This window comes from Gopherus flavomarginatus, chromosome 1 (genome assembly GCF_025201925.1).
Source record: "Gopherus flavomarginatus isolate rGopFla2 chromosome 1, rGopFla2.mat.asm, whole genome shotgun sequence".
NCBI lineage: Eukaryota > Metazoa > Chordata > Testudines > Testudinidae > Gopherus > Gopherus flavomarginatus.
The window spans coordinates 96234196-96251499 of record NC_066617.1 but is presented as its reverse complement, the minus strand read 5'-3'; the positions used below and the strand labels follow the sequence as shown (position 1 = coordinate 96251499).

The 17304-nt window shown below is 48.1% G+C and overlaps 1 protein-coding gene across 1 annotated transcript in view; it reads left to right on the top strand.

Annotated features, from left to right (window-relative positions):
* SEPTIN3 (septin 3) overlaps nucleotides 1–17304 on the top strand; it is a 324031-nt gene that overhangs the window by 123193 nt on the left and 183534 nt on the right. The gene's annotated exons all lie outside the window — the stretch shown is intronic.

Sequence of the window (17304 nt, the reverse complement as noted above, 5' to 3'; positions counted from 1 at the left end):
GTGGGGCCAGGCCACCCTATCCAGCTGTCTCAGGCCTGGCCAGAAGGGGAAGTGTTGGCCACTAGGTCTCCACTCAGAGCTGGCCTAGGGGGATCTGGGCTTCTAACCATTCATTGTGTCCTTATCCCTGTCTCTCCTATAGTCAGTGCCTCAGGCACCCTTTTTTTTGCCAAGGGATGAGGTAATAGCCCTTTACTGTGGCACAGGCCGAAGGGCTCTGGCAGGAGAATAGTGACCCCCATCCTTTTACTGCCCATGAGTAAGTCAGCCTGGACTGGTGCCAGCAGGAATCTAACAAAAAAGGGAGTTCCAGCACTTCCTTTTTTTTTAGAAGTCGAGTACAGAGTGACAGATCTATCCTGTTTCCTGGCCAGTCCCCGGCGCAGAGAAGAGCTGCTGTAGTTTCAGCAGCTGGCAGGTGAGGGCCCGGCCCATGGCATGGTATACAGAGCAGGACCTGAGTGCTGCCCACGGTGCACTCCCACTCATGAGATGCGCAGCTGCTAGTTATAAGATCACGGCATGTAGCAGGATGTGCACATAACAACCCCCTCTCCTCCCCCCGCAAAAAAGTTTATCTCTTGACCAGCAACCAGTAAGAGAGTTGGAAAATTGCCCAGGCCTGTCAAAATCAACCAGGTGGCAATCCTATTTTCCATGTACCTTCTTAAAAGTGGTTGGGTCATGGCCTGGGTAGCTTTGCTGGCCTAAATACTGCACCTCTGACGCTGAACATGAGCATATTCCTTTTTAATGGGGCTGAACCATCCTCTGCCATCACTCACAAGGTCTCATGTTGCTAAAGCTAAGAAAGAGCTCAAGAGGAATATTAGCCAGGCAGCCTGGGTGCAGGGTGTGGGCTCTGGGCTGGGGTTTGAATGCAGGAGGAGGTGCGAGGGGCGGGCTCTGGGCTGGGCAGGGGTGTGGGAGAGTGTGAGAGGTGCAGTGTTTACCTCGGGTGGCTCCCAAAAGCAACCCATACATCCCTCTGGCAGTGGCTCCTAGGGGAGGGGATGGGGGGGGGGGTCTCCATGCGCTGCTACTCGCAGGCACTGCCCCTGCAGCTCCCATTGGCACAGTTCCTGGCCAATGGGAGCTGCATTGTTGGTGCTCGGGGGCAGTGTGTGAGATAACTCTCCTGGGAATACAGGGACATGCCGGATGCTTCTGGGAGTGATGTGGAATGAGGGCAGGCAGGAAGCCACCTTAGCCCCACTGTGCTGCTAGTGGTGGTGGTGGCGGCAAGCCCCGAGGTGCTTTTAAATTTCCCCGGGGGCAGCAGGCAGGGCTGGGAGACACACTGGGGGAGGTGCATGGGGGCAGCAGATGGGGCCAGGGAAGAGACCCTGCCCAGAACATTGGTGGAGCTGGGCCCTGAATATTCCTGGAACATGGGCACCATGGTCCCATATTATTTGCCGCCCCTCCTCTCCTCCTCTTGCCTGGGCTGCCATAACTCTCTTTATACTGCTATGTTCCCCAGGAGCATGCACGGAAGTGCCTGAGGGGCAGAGCTTTCCTGGCCCAGTAGTGCTCCAGCCTCTTCCCTGCCTCGGCCATAGTGTGGGGTTTGTAAACCCCAGCATAGGTCCAATCCAATAGATGTACTCAGAGGTTGCCTTTAGGTTGATGGCACCAGCTCTTTGGCTCCACTATGTGTAACACAGATAGTGCTGTTGAGTAACTTATCAGTGTACTGTATGGAGAAGACTGGGGCCTGGATGAGGGACATCTGTTTGAGACAGCCCAGAGAAGACTTAGATGAAGTTGGTAGGTTGGAGAAGCAACTGGAAGGTACGCTAGACATGAATTTAGCCCACTTGAATGTAGGTCCACACCAGAAATTTGCAATTCAAGTTTCCAGTTCCCAATAAAAGATGAGGCGGTGTCAATTCCAGGAGAGGCAAAGCTGCATTTGTAATGAGCCAGCCACTCCCAGTCCCTATTCAAGCCCAAATTAATGGTGTTAAATTTGCAAATTAATTTCAGTTCTGCTGTTTCTCTTTGGAGCCTGTTTCTGAAGTTTTTTTTATTCAAGAATAGTGACTTTTAAATCTGTTATAGAATGTTCAGGGAGATTGAAGTATTCTCCTACTGGCTTTGTATGTTACCATTCCTGATGTCCGATTTGTGTCCATTTCTTCTTTTACGTAGGGACTGTCCGGTTTGACCAATGTACATAGCAGAGGGGTATTGCTGGCACATAATGGCATAAACCCTTTTAGGCGCCCAAAGATGCAGCTAGTCATCTAGTGGGGCTTGCAAAGCATCTAACCTTCTAGGCACTTTTGAAAATCCCACTAGGTGCCTAAATAGCTTTGAAAATCTGTCCTTATAGACTCATAGACTCTAGGACTGGAAGGGACCTCGAGAGCTCATCAAGTCCAGTCCCCTGCCCTCATGGCAGGACCAAATACTGTCTAGACCATCCCTAATAGACATTTATCTAACCTACTCTTAAATATCTCCAGAGATGGAGATTCCACAACTTCCCTAGCTAATCTATTCCAGTGTTTAACTACCCTGACAGTTAGGAACTTTTTCCTAATGTCCAACCTAAATCTCCCTTGCTGCAGTTTAAGCCCATTGCTTCTTGTTCTATCATTGGAGGATAAGGTGAACAAGTTTTCTCCCTCCTCCTGATGACACCCTTTTAGATACCTGAAAACTGCTATCATGTCCCCTCTCAGTCTTCTCTTTTCCAGACTAAACAAACCCAATTCCTTCAGCCTTCCTTCATAGGTCATGTTCTCAAGACCTTTAATCATTCCTGTTGCTCTTCTCTGGACCCTCTCCAATTTCTCCACATCTTTCTTGAAATGCGGTGCCCAGAACTGGACACAATACTCCAGTTGAGGCCTAACCAGCGCAGAGTAAAGCGGAAGAATGACTTCTCGTGTCTTGTTTACAACACACCTGTCTGTCTGTGCCTCAGTGCCTCATCTGTACAATGGGGATAACAGCACTGCTGTACCTCACTGAGGTGTTGTGAGAAGAACTAGTTTAGACATTGAGAGGGGCCACATAAGTAGCACAGGTAAAGTGGGAACCTCTGTATGCACTGTTATCCCTTCCCTGGGTTTTGCCCCCCTCTTTTCATTTATGTCCCCAAACCTCCCCGATTTCTGAATGCAACCTTAGCGCTGAGGACTTGGCTGTATTTCTTCGGAGTCCTCTGTGTTCTCTCCAAAACAACTCTCCCTCTCCCCCTCCCCCAACAGAGGGATTCCTGTTTTACAAGCTTGACTGCCAGATCCTTAATTTAATCACCAGCCCTTTTTTATTTTGATCATCCTGCCTTTAAATAAAATACTCACTCCCTGTCCCAGGGGCACCTCTCCTCTGCACTAATGCTGTGCTGGAGTTAAGAGCTCCACGTGGGAGCATACCTCCTGTAAAAAACTTCGGGGGGGGGGGAAGTCCCCCTTCCCCTACTAAGTGGCACCCCTGCCCTTCCTTTCTGATATAGACCTCACACTTAATACTTAGGCTCCGTCTACACTGGCAAGTTTGTGTGCAGTAAAGCAGCTTTGAGCACTGTAACTCCCAAAGTGTACACACTGCCAAGCCACTTAGTACACAGAAACAGCGCTCTAAAAAAACACCTCAATGAGAGGCGTACAGCTTTCTGCGCCAGGGCTACAGCGCTGCAGTGCCAGTGTAGACACCGTGGTGATTACAGTGCTGCAATTGGCCTCCAGGAGGTGTCCCACAATGCCTGTTCTCACCTCTCTGGTCATCAGTTTGAACTCTACTGCTCTGCCCTCAGGTGACCAACCATCAGCCTCACCCCATACATTCCTTTGCAGATTTGATAGTCCCCTTACTGTTTGCTCAGTGATACGTGCAGTGATCTCAACACATCTTTCGAGGTGGCCATGCCTGCTCCATGTGATCCCCTGCTTGGAGCAATGCCGAGCTGCTGGACCTCATCGGCATTTAGCGAGAGGAGGCTGTGCAGTCCCAGCTGTGCTCCAGCTGTAGGAATTATGATTCCTACAGACAGATTTCTAGATGCATGATAGAAAAGGGCCATGACCAGGACACATTGCAGTGCAGGGTCAAAGTGAAGGAGCTGCAGAACACTTACCACAAGGCGCGTGAGGCAAACCACCACTCTGGTGCTGCACCCCCGAGCTGCCAATTCTACAAAGAGCTGGACCCAGGCTAGCTGCACAGGGGCCAGGGCAGAAGCCGCAGGCTTGGAGAAGACCCTCCCTTGATTCCCTGCTCCCCCTTAGCAGTGAGATATCTTCCATAATGATCATCTCCTATGGAAAGTGTGGGGACAGGAATGATTATCAGGCCCACCCCATAGTGCTGGCTCTCTCCAACTGCCCAAAAGCCATGTGCCCAGTGTACAGCAGGTTCCGGGAAGAGTCATTCACCCTGCCCCTGTGGCTACTCACTATTTTGGGGGTCTTGTGGCTCATGTGTGCTTGCCTGGGATCAGCCAGTTAGTGACAGGCATGTGAGTACTGGCTGTGTTTTAAAGCACTCAAACAGTGTTGTCTTGTGTTGCAAACAATACTGCCTCTAAAATGTTGCATTTAAACTTCAAAGATGACCTTGGGAGCACAGCCTCCCTCTTTGTTATCGGTGGCAGAATGGCTGAGAAGAATTAGGAAGCATCCAAGAAGAACTAAGGAGAACTTTATGCATGAGATTATGATGCACTCCACCGCTGAGAAACAGGAATTGAAGGAGTGGCAGGACAGCCAGAAGAGAGAACGAAAGGAGAATGCGGCACACCAGAAAGAAGCCATGGAGCGGCTCTTACCAGTTATGGAGCACCAAGCAGACACACTCCAGGTGATGCTAGCTATTGAAACCGAGCAGCTCCACGCTCGCCCTTCCCTGCAGCCGCTGCTGCAAAACTCGTTCCCATGCACCCCTCCCACACCACCAGCACACTCTTGTCAACCTCCTGGCTCCACTCTTTACCCGCAGCATTCAAATCCTCCCTCCTCACAGTCCAGCACTGTGAACTCCCACTACCCACTGCATTCAACACCCATCCCTCTGCAGTTTGGTCCTGCTGAAGTACAGCACCTGCTGCATCATACTCCAAAGGAGAAGGTTGGGTATGACAACACAAATCTGTAGCTGTCTTGGGGCCCTTCCTCTTCTGGAGACCTTCCCTTATCCCCCTCCCTGCTGATGAATTTCTTTGTTTGACTCTCTCCTCTGATTGATGTCCTTTAATAAAAGAATTGTGTTTGTTTGAAAGCAATCTTTATTCTGTTACCTGAAAGCAAAAAGAGCACTGCAAAGCAACATACAATTATATTAAGGCCCCTTCTTGCATCATGTGCACCAATCACCTAAAAGCATTACAAGTACTGCAGTCCCAAGCATAGCAACAGATATTAGGAGCTTTCAGCTTCAGATTTCTGCCTCAAGGCATCCCTGATCCTTATGGCCCCGCACTGTGCCCCTCTAATAGCCCTGGTCTCTGGCTGTTCAAACACAGCCTCCAGGCACTGAACCTCTGCGGTCCAGCCCTGAGTGAAGCTTTCACTCTTCCCTTCACAAATATTATGGAGCATACAGCATGCAGCTATAAGCATAGGAATATTGTCATTGGCCATGTCCAGCTTCCCATACAAGCATCGCCAGTGGGCTTTTAAATGGCCAAATGCACACTCCACAGTCATTCTCTACTTGCTCAGCCTGTTGTTGAACTGCTCCTTGCTGCTGTCAAGTTGCCCCACGTATGGCTTCATAAGCCACTGCATTAAGGGGTACGCGGGGTCTCTCGGGATCACAATGGGCATTTTGACTTCCCCTATGGTGATCTGGTCCAGGAAGAAAGTCCCTGCTTGCAGCTTCTTGAACAGGCCAGTGTTCTGAAAGATGCGTGCATCATGCACCTTTCCTGACCAGCCTATGTTAATGTCTGTGAAACACCCACAGTGATCCACAAGCACCTGGAGAACCATTGAGAAATATTCCTTGTGATTAATTTACTTGGTAGCTAGGTGGTCTGGTGCCAGAGTTGGCATGTGCTTGCCATCTATCTCCCCTCCGCAGTTAGGGAAGCCCATTTGTGCAAAGCCATGTTGTCATAAACCTAGAGCTAAGGGTAACATAAAATCCCTCTTTTACCTGTAAGGGGTTAAAAAGCTCAAATAACTTGGTTGGCACCTGGTGAAAAGAACCAATAAGGAAAGAAGATCCTTTAAAATATGTGGGGGGAGGTTTTGTTTGTGCACTCTTTGTGTGCTTTCTCGGGACAGAGAGAGGGACCAGGCAGGAAAAAAACCCTCTCCTAAAACCCCACCTGAGATAAGCATCTACGATAAAGAAAAATTGTAAGTAAAGCAAGGAAATGCATTAGATTATCTTTTGTTTTAGCTTGTGAATTTTCCCTGTGCTAAGAGGAAGGTTTATTCCTGTTTTTTGTAACTTTAAAGTTTTGCATAGAGGGGAATCCTCTGTGTTTTAAATCTTATTACCCTGTAAAATTGCCTTCCATCCTGATTTTACAGAGGTGCTTCTTTTACTTTTTTCTTTATTATAAAGTTCGGCTTTTAAGAACCTGATTGGTTTTTAGTGTCCTAAAAACCCAAGGGTCTGGTCTGTGCTCACCTTGTTAACCTATTTGGTTGGTATATTATTCTCAAGCCTCCCCAGGAAAGGGGGTGAAGGGGTTTGGGGGGATATTTTTGGGAAACAGGAACTCTAAGTGGTCCTTTTCCTGAATCTTTGTCTAACTCACTTGGTGGTGCCAGCGATACTGTCCAAGGACAAGGAGAAATTTGTGCCTTGGGGAAGTTTTTAACCTAAGCTGGTAGAAATAAACTTAGGGGGTCTTCCACGTGGGTCCCCACATCTGTACCCGAGTTCAGAGTGGGGAGGGAACCCTGACACATCCACAACGTCACGCACGTTGCCCAGAGTCACAGTCTTTCGGAGCAGAATGTGATTAATGGCTTGGCACACTTCCATCAACACGACTCCAACCGTCAATTTCCCCCTCCTAACTAGTTAACAATCAATTAATAACAGTCTGGATAGCCAGCTTCCACAATGCAATCACCATGCACTTCTCCAGCAACAGGGCAGCTCTTATTTTCATGTCCTTGCGCCGAAGGGCTGGTGTGAGCTCACAGAGTCACATGAATGTGGCTTTTCTCATAAAAAATTCTGCAGCCACTGCTTGTCATCCCAGACGTGCATCACAATAAGATCCCACCACTCATTGCTTGTTTCCCGAGCCCAAAAGTGGCGTTCCACTGTGGTCAGCACCTCCGTGAATGCCATAAGCAATCTCATGTCGTAGCTAGTGTGTGTGGCGAGATCAATGTCACATTCCTCTTGACTTTGCAGTTTAAGGAATAACGTCACTGCCACGCATGACGTGTTGGTCAGTGCAAGCAACCATTCTGGCCAACAGCTCGGGATCCATTCCTGCAGCCAGGATGTGGCAGGGCAGAGCGTGCAGTACACAAACCATTGAAAGATGGCACCAAATGCAGACAGAAGCACGGGGATTGCTGGGATGTGAAGCGATGCATCACAGACCATTGGGATAGGACCCAGGATGCTGTGCCACCCCCCCTTCTGCCTTCCCACAAGTCTTAGCAGCAAAAGAGGAAGAGATGCTCTGTGGGATAGCTGCCCAGAGTGCATCGCTCCAAATAGTGCTGCAAGTGCCGCAAGTGTGAACATGCTATTGTGCAGGCAGCTGACAGTGTGAACACACAACAGCGGTTTTTCTTCTGCGCTCTCTGAGCGGCGCTGTAACTGCTGGTGCTGTAACTCTGCCAGTGTACATATGCCCTTAGTTTCCCATAGCCCTGTCTAGGCTGTAGGAAGCAGAGACTAGCCAGCACACATCAGCACTTCAGCCAAGCCACTTGTCCACCCACAGACCGCCCAGCCACACAGCCTGAAGAAATGGATCAGACCGTTATCAAACTGTAACATGGAGATGATAATATTTTCTTTGTTCCACTGTGTCTGCTTTGTCTGTTTAGAATGTAAACTCTTCAGGGCCGGGATAGTCTCTTACCGTGTATCTGTCTGTACAGTGTCCAGCACAAAGAGACCGCCAGGTACTATCCTAATACAAAAGATAAATCACAGTAATAATTACCACATTTAAAGTAAAAACTTAGATGCAAAGTAAACTTTTGTTTTTTTGTAGATGCACAAAAACTTACTAAGGATGGTTGGTGCTTTCAGCTGGAAAGAGAATTTAGGTTTTACCCTGCAAAAAAAAAAAATTAAGACAATATAAAACCCCCAAACATTTTTTGGCAGGAGAAGTGGTTTCCCTCACCCATTTAAGTTGTGTGTTTCCATCTGGGAGTCTTACAGATCCCTCTGTTCATCCCTACTCGTTTGGGTACTCCCCTGTTGCAGCTGACATTTGCTTGTCATGGATGAGACCGGATTCCCTTTGGACTAGTCCTTCATTAGGGTGCTGCTGACTAATGCAGAGTACTTCCTGCCCTACGAATGGAACACATTGCCTCCAATGCAGCAAAGTTTACCAGCATGCAGTAACATTTCTAACTAGGTGTAACAGGATCAGCATCCACCTCTCATCAGTGCTCCCTTTTCTCTGGCCAATATGCCTGCGATCCCAGTTTTTTCCCCCAGGGTGGCACCCACCTCTCATGAGTGCCCCCCCACCCCACCTGATGGTTCTCTCAGGGGATCTTCAGCAATTCAGCTCTCTGGCCAAGCCACATACACTGTCTCCCCTTCCAGGGTTTAAATCCAAGTTCTTAGCTCAGCCCTGGTATGGGGCCATAGCACTAAGGCCTGGTCCACACTACGCAGTTAAACCGATTTTAACAGCGTTAAATCGATTTAACACTTTACCCGTCCACACTACAATGCACTTTAAATCGATTTTAAGGGCTCTTAAAATCGATTTCTGTACTCCCCAACGAGAGGAGTAACGCTAAAATCGATATTAGTATATCGATTTAGGGTTAGTATGGCCGCAAATCGAATTTATTGGCCTCCGGGCGGTATCCCACAGTGCACCAGTGGCTGCTCTGGACAGGTAACTGAACTCTAATGCACTGGCCAGGTATACAGGAAAAGCCCCGCGAACTTTTGAATTTCATTTCCTGTTTGGCCAGCGTGGAGCTCTCATCAGCACAGGTGACCATGCAGAGCTCATCAGCACAGGTAACAATGCAGTCTCCTGAGAATAGAAAAAGAGCACCCGCATGGACTGCATGAGAGGTACTGGATCTTATTGCTATATGGAGAGAGGATTCAGTGCTATCAGAACTGCTTTCCAAAAGACGAAATGAAAAAACTTTTGAAAAAATTTCCAATACCATGAGGGAGAGAGGCCACACCAGGGACTCAGTGCAGTGCAGAGTGAAAGTGAAAGATCTCAGACAAGCCTACCAGAAAACCAAAGCAGCAAACAGCAGATCCGGATCAGGGCCAAAAACATGCCGCTTCTACGCTGAGCTGTTTACAGTTTTAGGGGGCTGCGCCACCACTATCCTCCCCTTGTCCGTGGATTCCGAGGTGGAGAATCTCAACCATGGATGAGGATCCAGCGGAGGGGGAAGATGACGAGGAGGAAGAGGAGGATGACCTTGCAGCGAGCACACAGCACTCCGTTAGCCCCAACAGCCAGGAGCTTTTTGTGACCCAGACGGAATTACTGTCCCTGCCCTCCCAAGCCACTAACCCAGACAGTGAAGCCATGGAAGTGACCTCTGGTGAGTGTACCTTTGTAAATATAAAACATAGTTTAAAAGCAAGCGTTTTTTTAATGATTGATTTGCCATGAGGGCTTGGGATGCATTCACAGCCAGTAAAGTTACTGGAACAGTTTGTTAACATGTCTGTGGATGGAGCGGAAATCCTCCAGGGACATCTCCATGAAGCGCTCCAGGAGGTACTCCAAAAGCCTTTGCAGAAGGTTTCTGGGCAAGGCAGCCTTGTTCCGTCCACCATGGTAGGACACTTTACCATGCCATGCATGTAGCAAGTAATCTGGTATCACTGCATGACAAAGCCTAGCTGCGTATGGTCCCGGTGATTGCAAGCATTCAAGAAACATCCGTTCTTTATCTCGCTGTGTTATCCTCAGCAGAATGATATCATTCATGGTAACCTGGTTGAAATTAAGGTATTTTATTAAGGGGACAGAGCTGGCTATTCCTACTGGGCTGCTTGCCTGTTGCTTAAAAGAAATCCTTCCTTGCAGGTAGCCAAGCGGGGGGTGAAGAGGGGGGTTAATGGTGCTGAGCTTTTTAGCGTTTGGCCAGCAGGAATCTTCCCAGCTACCAGCCACGCGGTGGGGGTGGGTGGGTGGGAGGAGAAAGGGGAGGTGATTAGCAGTGATCTTCCATGATACCAGCCATGCGGTGGGGGGAGGGGTAAAGCAATTCCAGTGTTAGGGTTAGGGTTTGGCATCTGCTGCTCCTTGTAAAAGCAGCAGCACAGGGAGAAGCTGTATGCCTTACCATGACTGCATGCAAGCTGAATTGTGATACCTGGACCTGCGTCTGTGTTGATCTGTTACACCACAGCTGGAGGCACTCAATACTAAAAGAATCCAAATGCGATCTTGTAGTGAAATCACATGTGCTATGTAAGGTGAATAGTGTTGTTCACTGTGAAAGAGTATAACCATTGTTCTGTGAAATGTATCTTTTATAATCCTTCTATCACTATTTTCCCCCATTCATGCAGCTGCAAATTTTTCAAGCCTCCCTACCCCATCCCGAAGGCTAGCTCAGATAAGGCGGAGGAAGAAGAGGACACGAGATGAAATGTTCACAGAAATCATGGCAGTAACCCGCAATGAAAGAGCTCATCTGGGGGAGTGAAAGGACGTGGTAGCAAAGTCCAGGAAAGATGCCAGTGAACGTGAGGACAGGAGGGACCAACGTGAGGATAGGAGGGACGAAAGTGAGGATAGGAGAGACGCTCGAGTTGAGAGGTGGTGGCGGGATGCAACGCTGGAGCTGCTGCGTGATCAAACTGACATCCTCCGATGTCTGGTGGATCTTCAGGAAGAGTAGCGGGGTCACAGAGTGCCGCTGCAGCCCATGTTTAACCACCCTCAGTACTCACCATGTTCCATATCTTCCACACCTAGACGTGTAAGAACGCGTGGGGGAAGGCTTTCTGCACCCGCCCACTCCACCCCCATGGACAGTCCAACCAAAAGGCTGTCATTACATTGAAATGTCCTTAATGGCCTTTTTCTTCCCTCCTATCCTCCTCCCAAACCACACCTGGGATACCTTGTTAATTCTCTGCTTCTTTTTTATAATTACATGCTTCTTAAACGATAGTAACTTTATTTCCATAAGCAAGCTGTAATCGCAGGGGGAGGGTGGGTTGCTTACAGGGAATGACTTTTAATAAAGAATACATGCTTTTTAAATGATAGTAACTTCATTTCCAGAAGCAAGCTGTAATCAAAGGGGGAGGGTGGGTTGCTTACAGGAGGAGTCAATAAAGGGGGGGAAGTTCATGAAGGGGAAACAAACACAGCAGTCACACCGTACCCTGGCCTGTGATGAAACTCGTTTTCAAGGCTTCTCTGATGCGCACCGCTTCCTGGTGAGCTCTTCTAATCACCCTGGTGTCTGGCTGCGTGTAATCAGCGGCCAGGTGATTGGCCTCAGCCTCCCATCCCGCCATAAAGGTGTCCCCCTTACTTTCACAGAGATTGTGGAGCACACAGCAAGCAGCAATAACAAAGGGGACATTGGTTTGGCTGAGGTCTGAGCGAGTGAGTAACGTTCTCCAGCGGGCTTTTAAACGGCCAAATGTACATTCTACCACCATTCTGCACTTGCTCAGCCTGTAGTTGAACAGCTCCTGACCACTGTCCAGGCTGCCTGTGTATGGCTTCATGAGCCGTGGCATCAAGGGGTAGGCTGGGTCTCCCAGGATAACTACAGGCATTTCAACATCCCCAACTGTTATTTTCTGGTCCAGGAAGTAAGTCCCTTGCTGCAGCCATTTAAACAGAGCAGTGCTTCTGAAGACACGAGTGTCATGAACCCTTCCTGGCCATCCCAAGTGGATGTTGGTGAAACGTCCCTTGTGATCCATCAGTGCTTGCAGCACCATTGAAAAGTACCCCTTGCGGTTTATGTACTGGGTGCTCTGGTGCTCCGGTGCCAAGATAGGATATGGGTTCCATCTATCGTCCCCCCACAGTTAGGGAATCCCATTGCAGCAAAACCATCCACTATGACCTGCACGTTTCCCAGAGTCACAACCTTTCGTAGCAGCAGCTTAATGTTTGCTTTGGCTACTTGCAACACAGCAGCCCCCACAGTAGTTTTTCCCACTCCAAATTGATTCCCGACTGACCTGTCCAAATTGATTCCCGGTAGCTGTCTGGCGTTGCAAGCTTCCAGAGGGCTATTGCCACTCGCTTCTCCACTGTGAGGGCTGCTCTCATCCTGGTATTATTGCGTTTCAGGGCAGGGGAATGCAAGTCACAAAGTTCAAAGAAAGTGCTCTTACGCACGCGAAAGTTCCACAGCCACTGCAAATCGTCCCACACCTGCAAAACTATGCGGTCCCACCAGTCTGTGCTTGTTTCCCGGGCCCAAAATCGGCGTTCAATGGGTAGAACCTGCCCCATTACCATCAGGAGCTCCAAAGCACGGGGGCTCGCGGTTAGGGAGAAATCAGTGTCCATGTCCTCATCAGTCTCGTCACCATGCTGCCGTAGCTGCCTCCTCCTCTCCTGCGTTTGCAGTTCATGGTTCACCATAGACAGCACGAGAATGCGTGAGGTGTTTACAATGTCCACGATCGCGCTACTGAGCTGAGCAGGGTCCATGCTTGCTGCGCTATGGCGTTTGCTCAGTTCACCCAGTAAAAAAGGCGCGAAATGGCTGTCTGCTGCTTTCAGGAAGGGAGGGGTGAGGCTGCACCCAGAACCACCCGTGAAAATGATTTTTGCCCCATCAGGCACTGGGGTAGTAACCCAGAATTCCAAGGGTCAGGGAAGACTGCGGGAACTATGGGATAGCTACGGGATAGCTACCCACAGTGCAACGCTCCGGAAATCGATGGTAGCCTAGGACCATGGACGCACACCGCCGAATTAATGTGCCTAGTGTGGACGCATAAAATCGACTTTATAATATCTGTTTTATAAAACCGGTTTAAGTTAATTCGAAATTATGCTGTAGTGTAGACATACCCTAAGGCTTCTCCCAGAGGCACTACCTTCTGCAACCGCCAAGCTGGGACTCATCTCGGTACCCTTGCTGGCATGGCCAGGTTCTGTACTCAGTCCTCCTGGGCTCAGCCTGCCTGCACTGACCTCCCACTGGTCCTGCTGCTCTTCCCACCAGCCAGGCACTTGGTCTTCAGCAGCCTTCCCTGGTCTTCAGTCCTGTCTGCAGTGAGCACTCCGAGGAGACCGGCCCTCAATACTGCTGCTCTTCCAGCCAGCAGCTCACCCCGTCTTCTCTCCTCATGCTCTAGCCAGCAACTGACTTCTCTGTTCTGCTGCCTGTCTTATATAGGGCCCCTCTGGCCCTAAAGTAGCTGGTCCATCAGCCCCTCTGATTGGTTGTTCCTCTGCAGCCACCCTAAGCTGTCTGGAGGACTTCTCGCTGCTTTATTCTGGGGCAGGGTGACGCAGGGCCGCAAAGCGTCCAGCAGGGGGCCTCTGGAACTAGTCCACTCTGTCACACTAGGGCTGTCAATTAATCACAGTTAATGCATGCAGTTAACGCAAAACAAATTGACTAGATTAAAAAAAATAGTAGCAATTAATCTCTGTTTTAATTGGACTGTTAATAATAGAACACCAATTTAAACTAATAAATATTTTGAATGTTTTTCTACATTTTCAAATATATTGATTTCAATTATAATACAAAATACAAAGGGCACAGTGCTCACTTTATATTATTTTTTTTAGTGCTAATATGTGCTCCGTAAAAAAGATAAACAAAAGAAGTAGTGTATCTCAATTCACTTCATATACGTCCACTCAGTTCGACTTCTTGTTCAGCCAATTGCTCAGACAATCAAGTTTGTTTACATTTATGGGAGATAATGCTCCCCGCTTCTTATTTACAATGTCACCTGTAAGTGAGAACAAATATTTGCATAGCACTGTTTTAGCTGGTGTTGCAAGGTATTTACATAAGAACATAAGAACACAAGAACGGCCATACTGGGTCAGACCAAAGGTCCATCTAGCTCAGTATCCTATCGTCTGACAGTCGCCAATGCCAGATGCCCCAGAAGGAATGAACAGAACAGGTAATCATCAAGTGATCCATTCCCTGTCATTCATTCCCAGCTTCTGAAAAAAGTGCTGGTATGTCAGCTATGCTAAACATTCAGCTGTCCCTTCATGTTTTGACTTGTAGGTTCTAAAGTAGTGGTGCATAACCTGCGGCCCATCAAGCTGATTATGGGCTGTGTGGCTGTGGTTTTCTGCTCCTGGCCAATGGGAGCTCCAGGAAGCATGACACCATAACCAGAGCTAGCACAGAAACCAAAACACAAAACTACTCAAGGTTATGGAGAAGGGTTTGCCTTTGGGGACCTTGCTTGCTCGACTTCTCTTGCAATATCACTGAATACAGGCTGAAGAGAGTGGAATGGGCTGGACACACAGCAAAAGCATTGCAGTCAGACTTTGGGTGCATAAGGCACTTCAAGGTGGGAAGGTTTATTTGTTTATTTTATTTTTTTTTGTTGTATAAAAGCTCAATTAGCATTCCAAGAACCACTGCTGTGCTTTGCCCATATCAGGCAACTGTAGCTTTCAGCTCAGGTTTTGTTTTATTAAGGTACCAGGGGAATCAGTGATCGAACCATCCCATAAGATTTTTTACTCCCTCCAAAAGCTTTCCCAGCAATTAACCAAGAACAGACAATTTCTCTTTTTTTCTGGAACTTGGGCTCCTTCCGTCCAAGGACTCTTACCTGACCTTGGCAAACATCAGTCCTCTTCACGATGACCCTGTACTCAGTCATTGTTCAGGCTTTGCCTAGATGGTTCCCACCAGGGTAATCTCCAAAATATGGGCCACAAGTACAAAACTCAGCCAAATTATACCCCTATGTCCCCAAATTACTTGAAGTTAATATGTAAATATGGGGCTACTTTGCTCAGTCCACTCCTCCTGGTCGCCAGCAGATGACACCAGAGAGCTGACTCTGTTACCTTTCTTCTTTCATAGGCTTCAGGCCACAGGGCTTACCCTACTGCAGGGGTAGGCAACCTATGGCATGCGTGCCGAAGGTGGCACGTGAGCTGATTTTCAGTGGCACTCACACTGCCTGGGTCCTGGCCACCGGTCCGGGGGAGGGGGAGTGCTCTGCATTTTAATTTAATTTTAAATGAAGCTTCTTAAACATTTAAAGAACCTTATTTACTTTACATACAACAGTAGTTTAGTTATGTAACCCCTCTGAGCTGGCAGCAACAAGGGCCGGGTTCAGTATCCAGGGGTTCCGTTTCAATAACACAAAGCCAAACCAACTCGATCCCCCACCCAGTGACCTGGGAAAATCTTACACACGCTCTTAGGTGCCTCGAAGAGGCAAAACTTCCCCTCTCGCAAGCACAGAGTCTCAGTGTAGCAGAAAAGGTTTAATTACATGAGATAAACAACAAGCATTAAATTGGGAAAACACCTCAGCTAGAGTTCCTAGACCAAACCGTGAGCAAGGACCCACCCCAGGAAATTGGGCCATGTCCTTTTCCCTGGGATCTTGAGTCCAGCAACCCCCAAATCATCCACAGTCCCAAAAGTCCCACAATCCCAAAGTCTATGTCTTGGGTCAGTGCAGCCCCAGAGTTCGAAAGTCTATCTGCACAGGTTCACCCCCTCCAGCCTGGGTAGAAAGGGGCGCCTTATGTGGTCCGGGGCTAACTGCCCTGCCTCTCCGTGGGGTTCTGCTTCTGCCTTCTCCATGAACTGCTCCGCTTTACCAGCCACTCCACTCTGCTCCGCCAGCTGCCCTACTCCACCAGCTGTCCCATGATCCACTCCAGCTGTCCCGCAAACTGCTTGGCTCTGCTCGCTCCATGGGCCACTCCACCCATCCCACAGCTGCTCCGCTCTGCCAGCTGCTCTGCTCCACCAGCTGTCCCGTGATCTGCTCCAGCCATCCCCACAAACTGCTCCACTCCACTCTATCAGCTGCTCTGTTCTGCAGTATAGCTTCAGGCTCCCCCACTAGTTAGCACAGTACTCAGTGCTCTCAGCTTAGTAATTCCAGCTCTTTAGTGATTTCAACTCTTAGTGATTTCAGCTCATAGTAGGGAGGCCCCAGTGCTAGTGCACCATTAGCCCAAAGTGAGTTTAGCTCAGTAACCTGTATCTAGATTCTTAAGGGAATAAAAAAATCCAACTCTGATATTCCACAGTGGAGAGAGGAGTGGGTGGAACTGGTGCTTCTGGCTCCATAAGGCACCTACACCACCAGGCACAGATACCTATCCCCAGCCTCTCTCAATTCACTGGGTTTTGGAACCCATGTCCCTTGTCTAGCAAGTGTCACTTAATTTAGGTTGAGTCATTTCTGTCATAAAGCAGTCTCGTAGTTCCTCATTCACATAATCAGGTGCAACATTTTATTTATCCTGCCCCAATAACAAAGAAATTGGGGATCCCAGAGCTGTCAAAATAACTATGCCAGGCTGCCTTGGGCTATGCTGGGTGTGCCCATGCAAATATCTGAGATTCCACACTTCCTGAAATTCTTTCCACACTCCCCATAATTCACCACCAGATGTCAGGGTAGAGCTCATCCTGACTCTGCTTACAGTTATATATTATAGACTTACAGAAAGAGACCTTCTAAAAATGTTAACATTTATTACTGGCATGCGAAACCTTAAATTAGAGTGAATAAATGAAGACTTAGCACACCACTTCTGAAAGGATGCTGATCCCTGCTCTACAGACTGACTTCTCTGAGGATTTACAAGTCAAATTGTTAATTAGTTAGTGTTAAAATCAATTAAAAGTGAGCTTTTAAGAAATGCAGCACTTGATTCATCTTTTCTTTGACTGAACAATCCTAATAACAGAGTAAGACAGACAATTCTATGTGGTTAAATATCCTAGAAAACACATGCATAAAAGATTTTGAAGAAATTAGATTGTAATTAAGTTAATTTATTAATGATTGATGTATAATTGTTATAATTCTAGTCATGGACAACTCAGATCCTTCTTAAGTAGTGTCATTGTGATGGTTAGATACCACAGGGATGAGCAGCCATATATATTTTAAAAAAACCCCAACTAGATAATGATATCAGAGATAACAAAACCAATCAAACCTCTTCCTTTTTAGCTAATT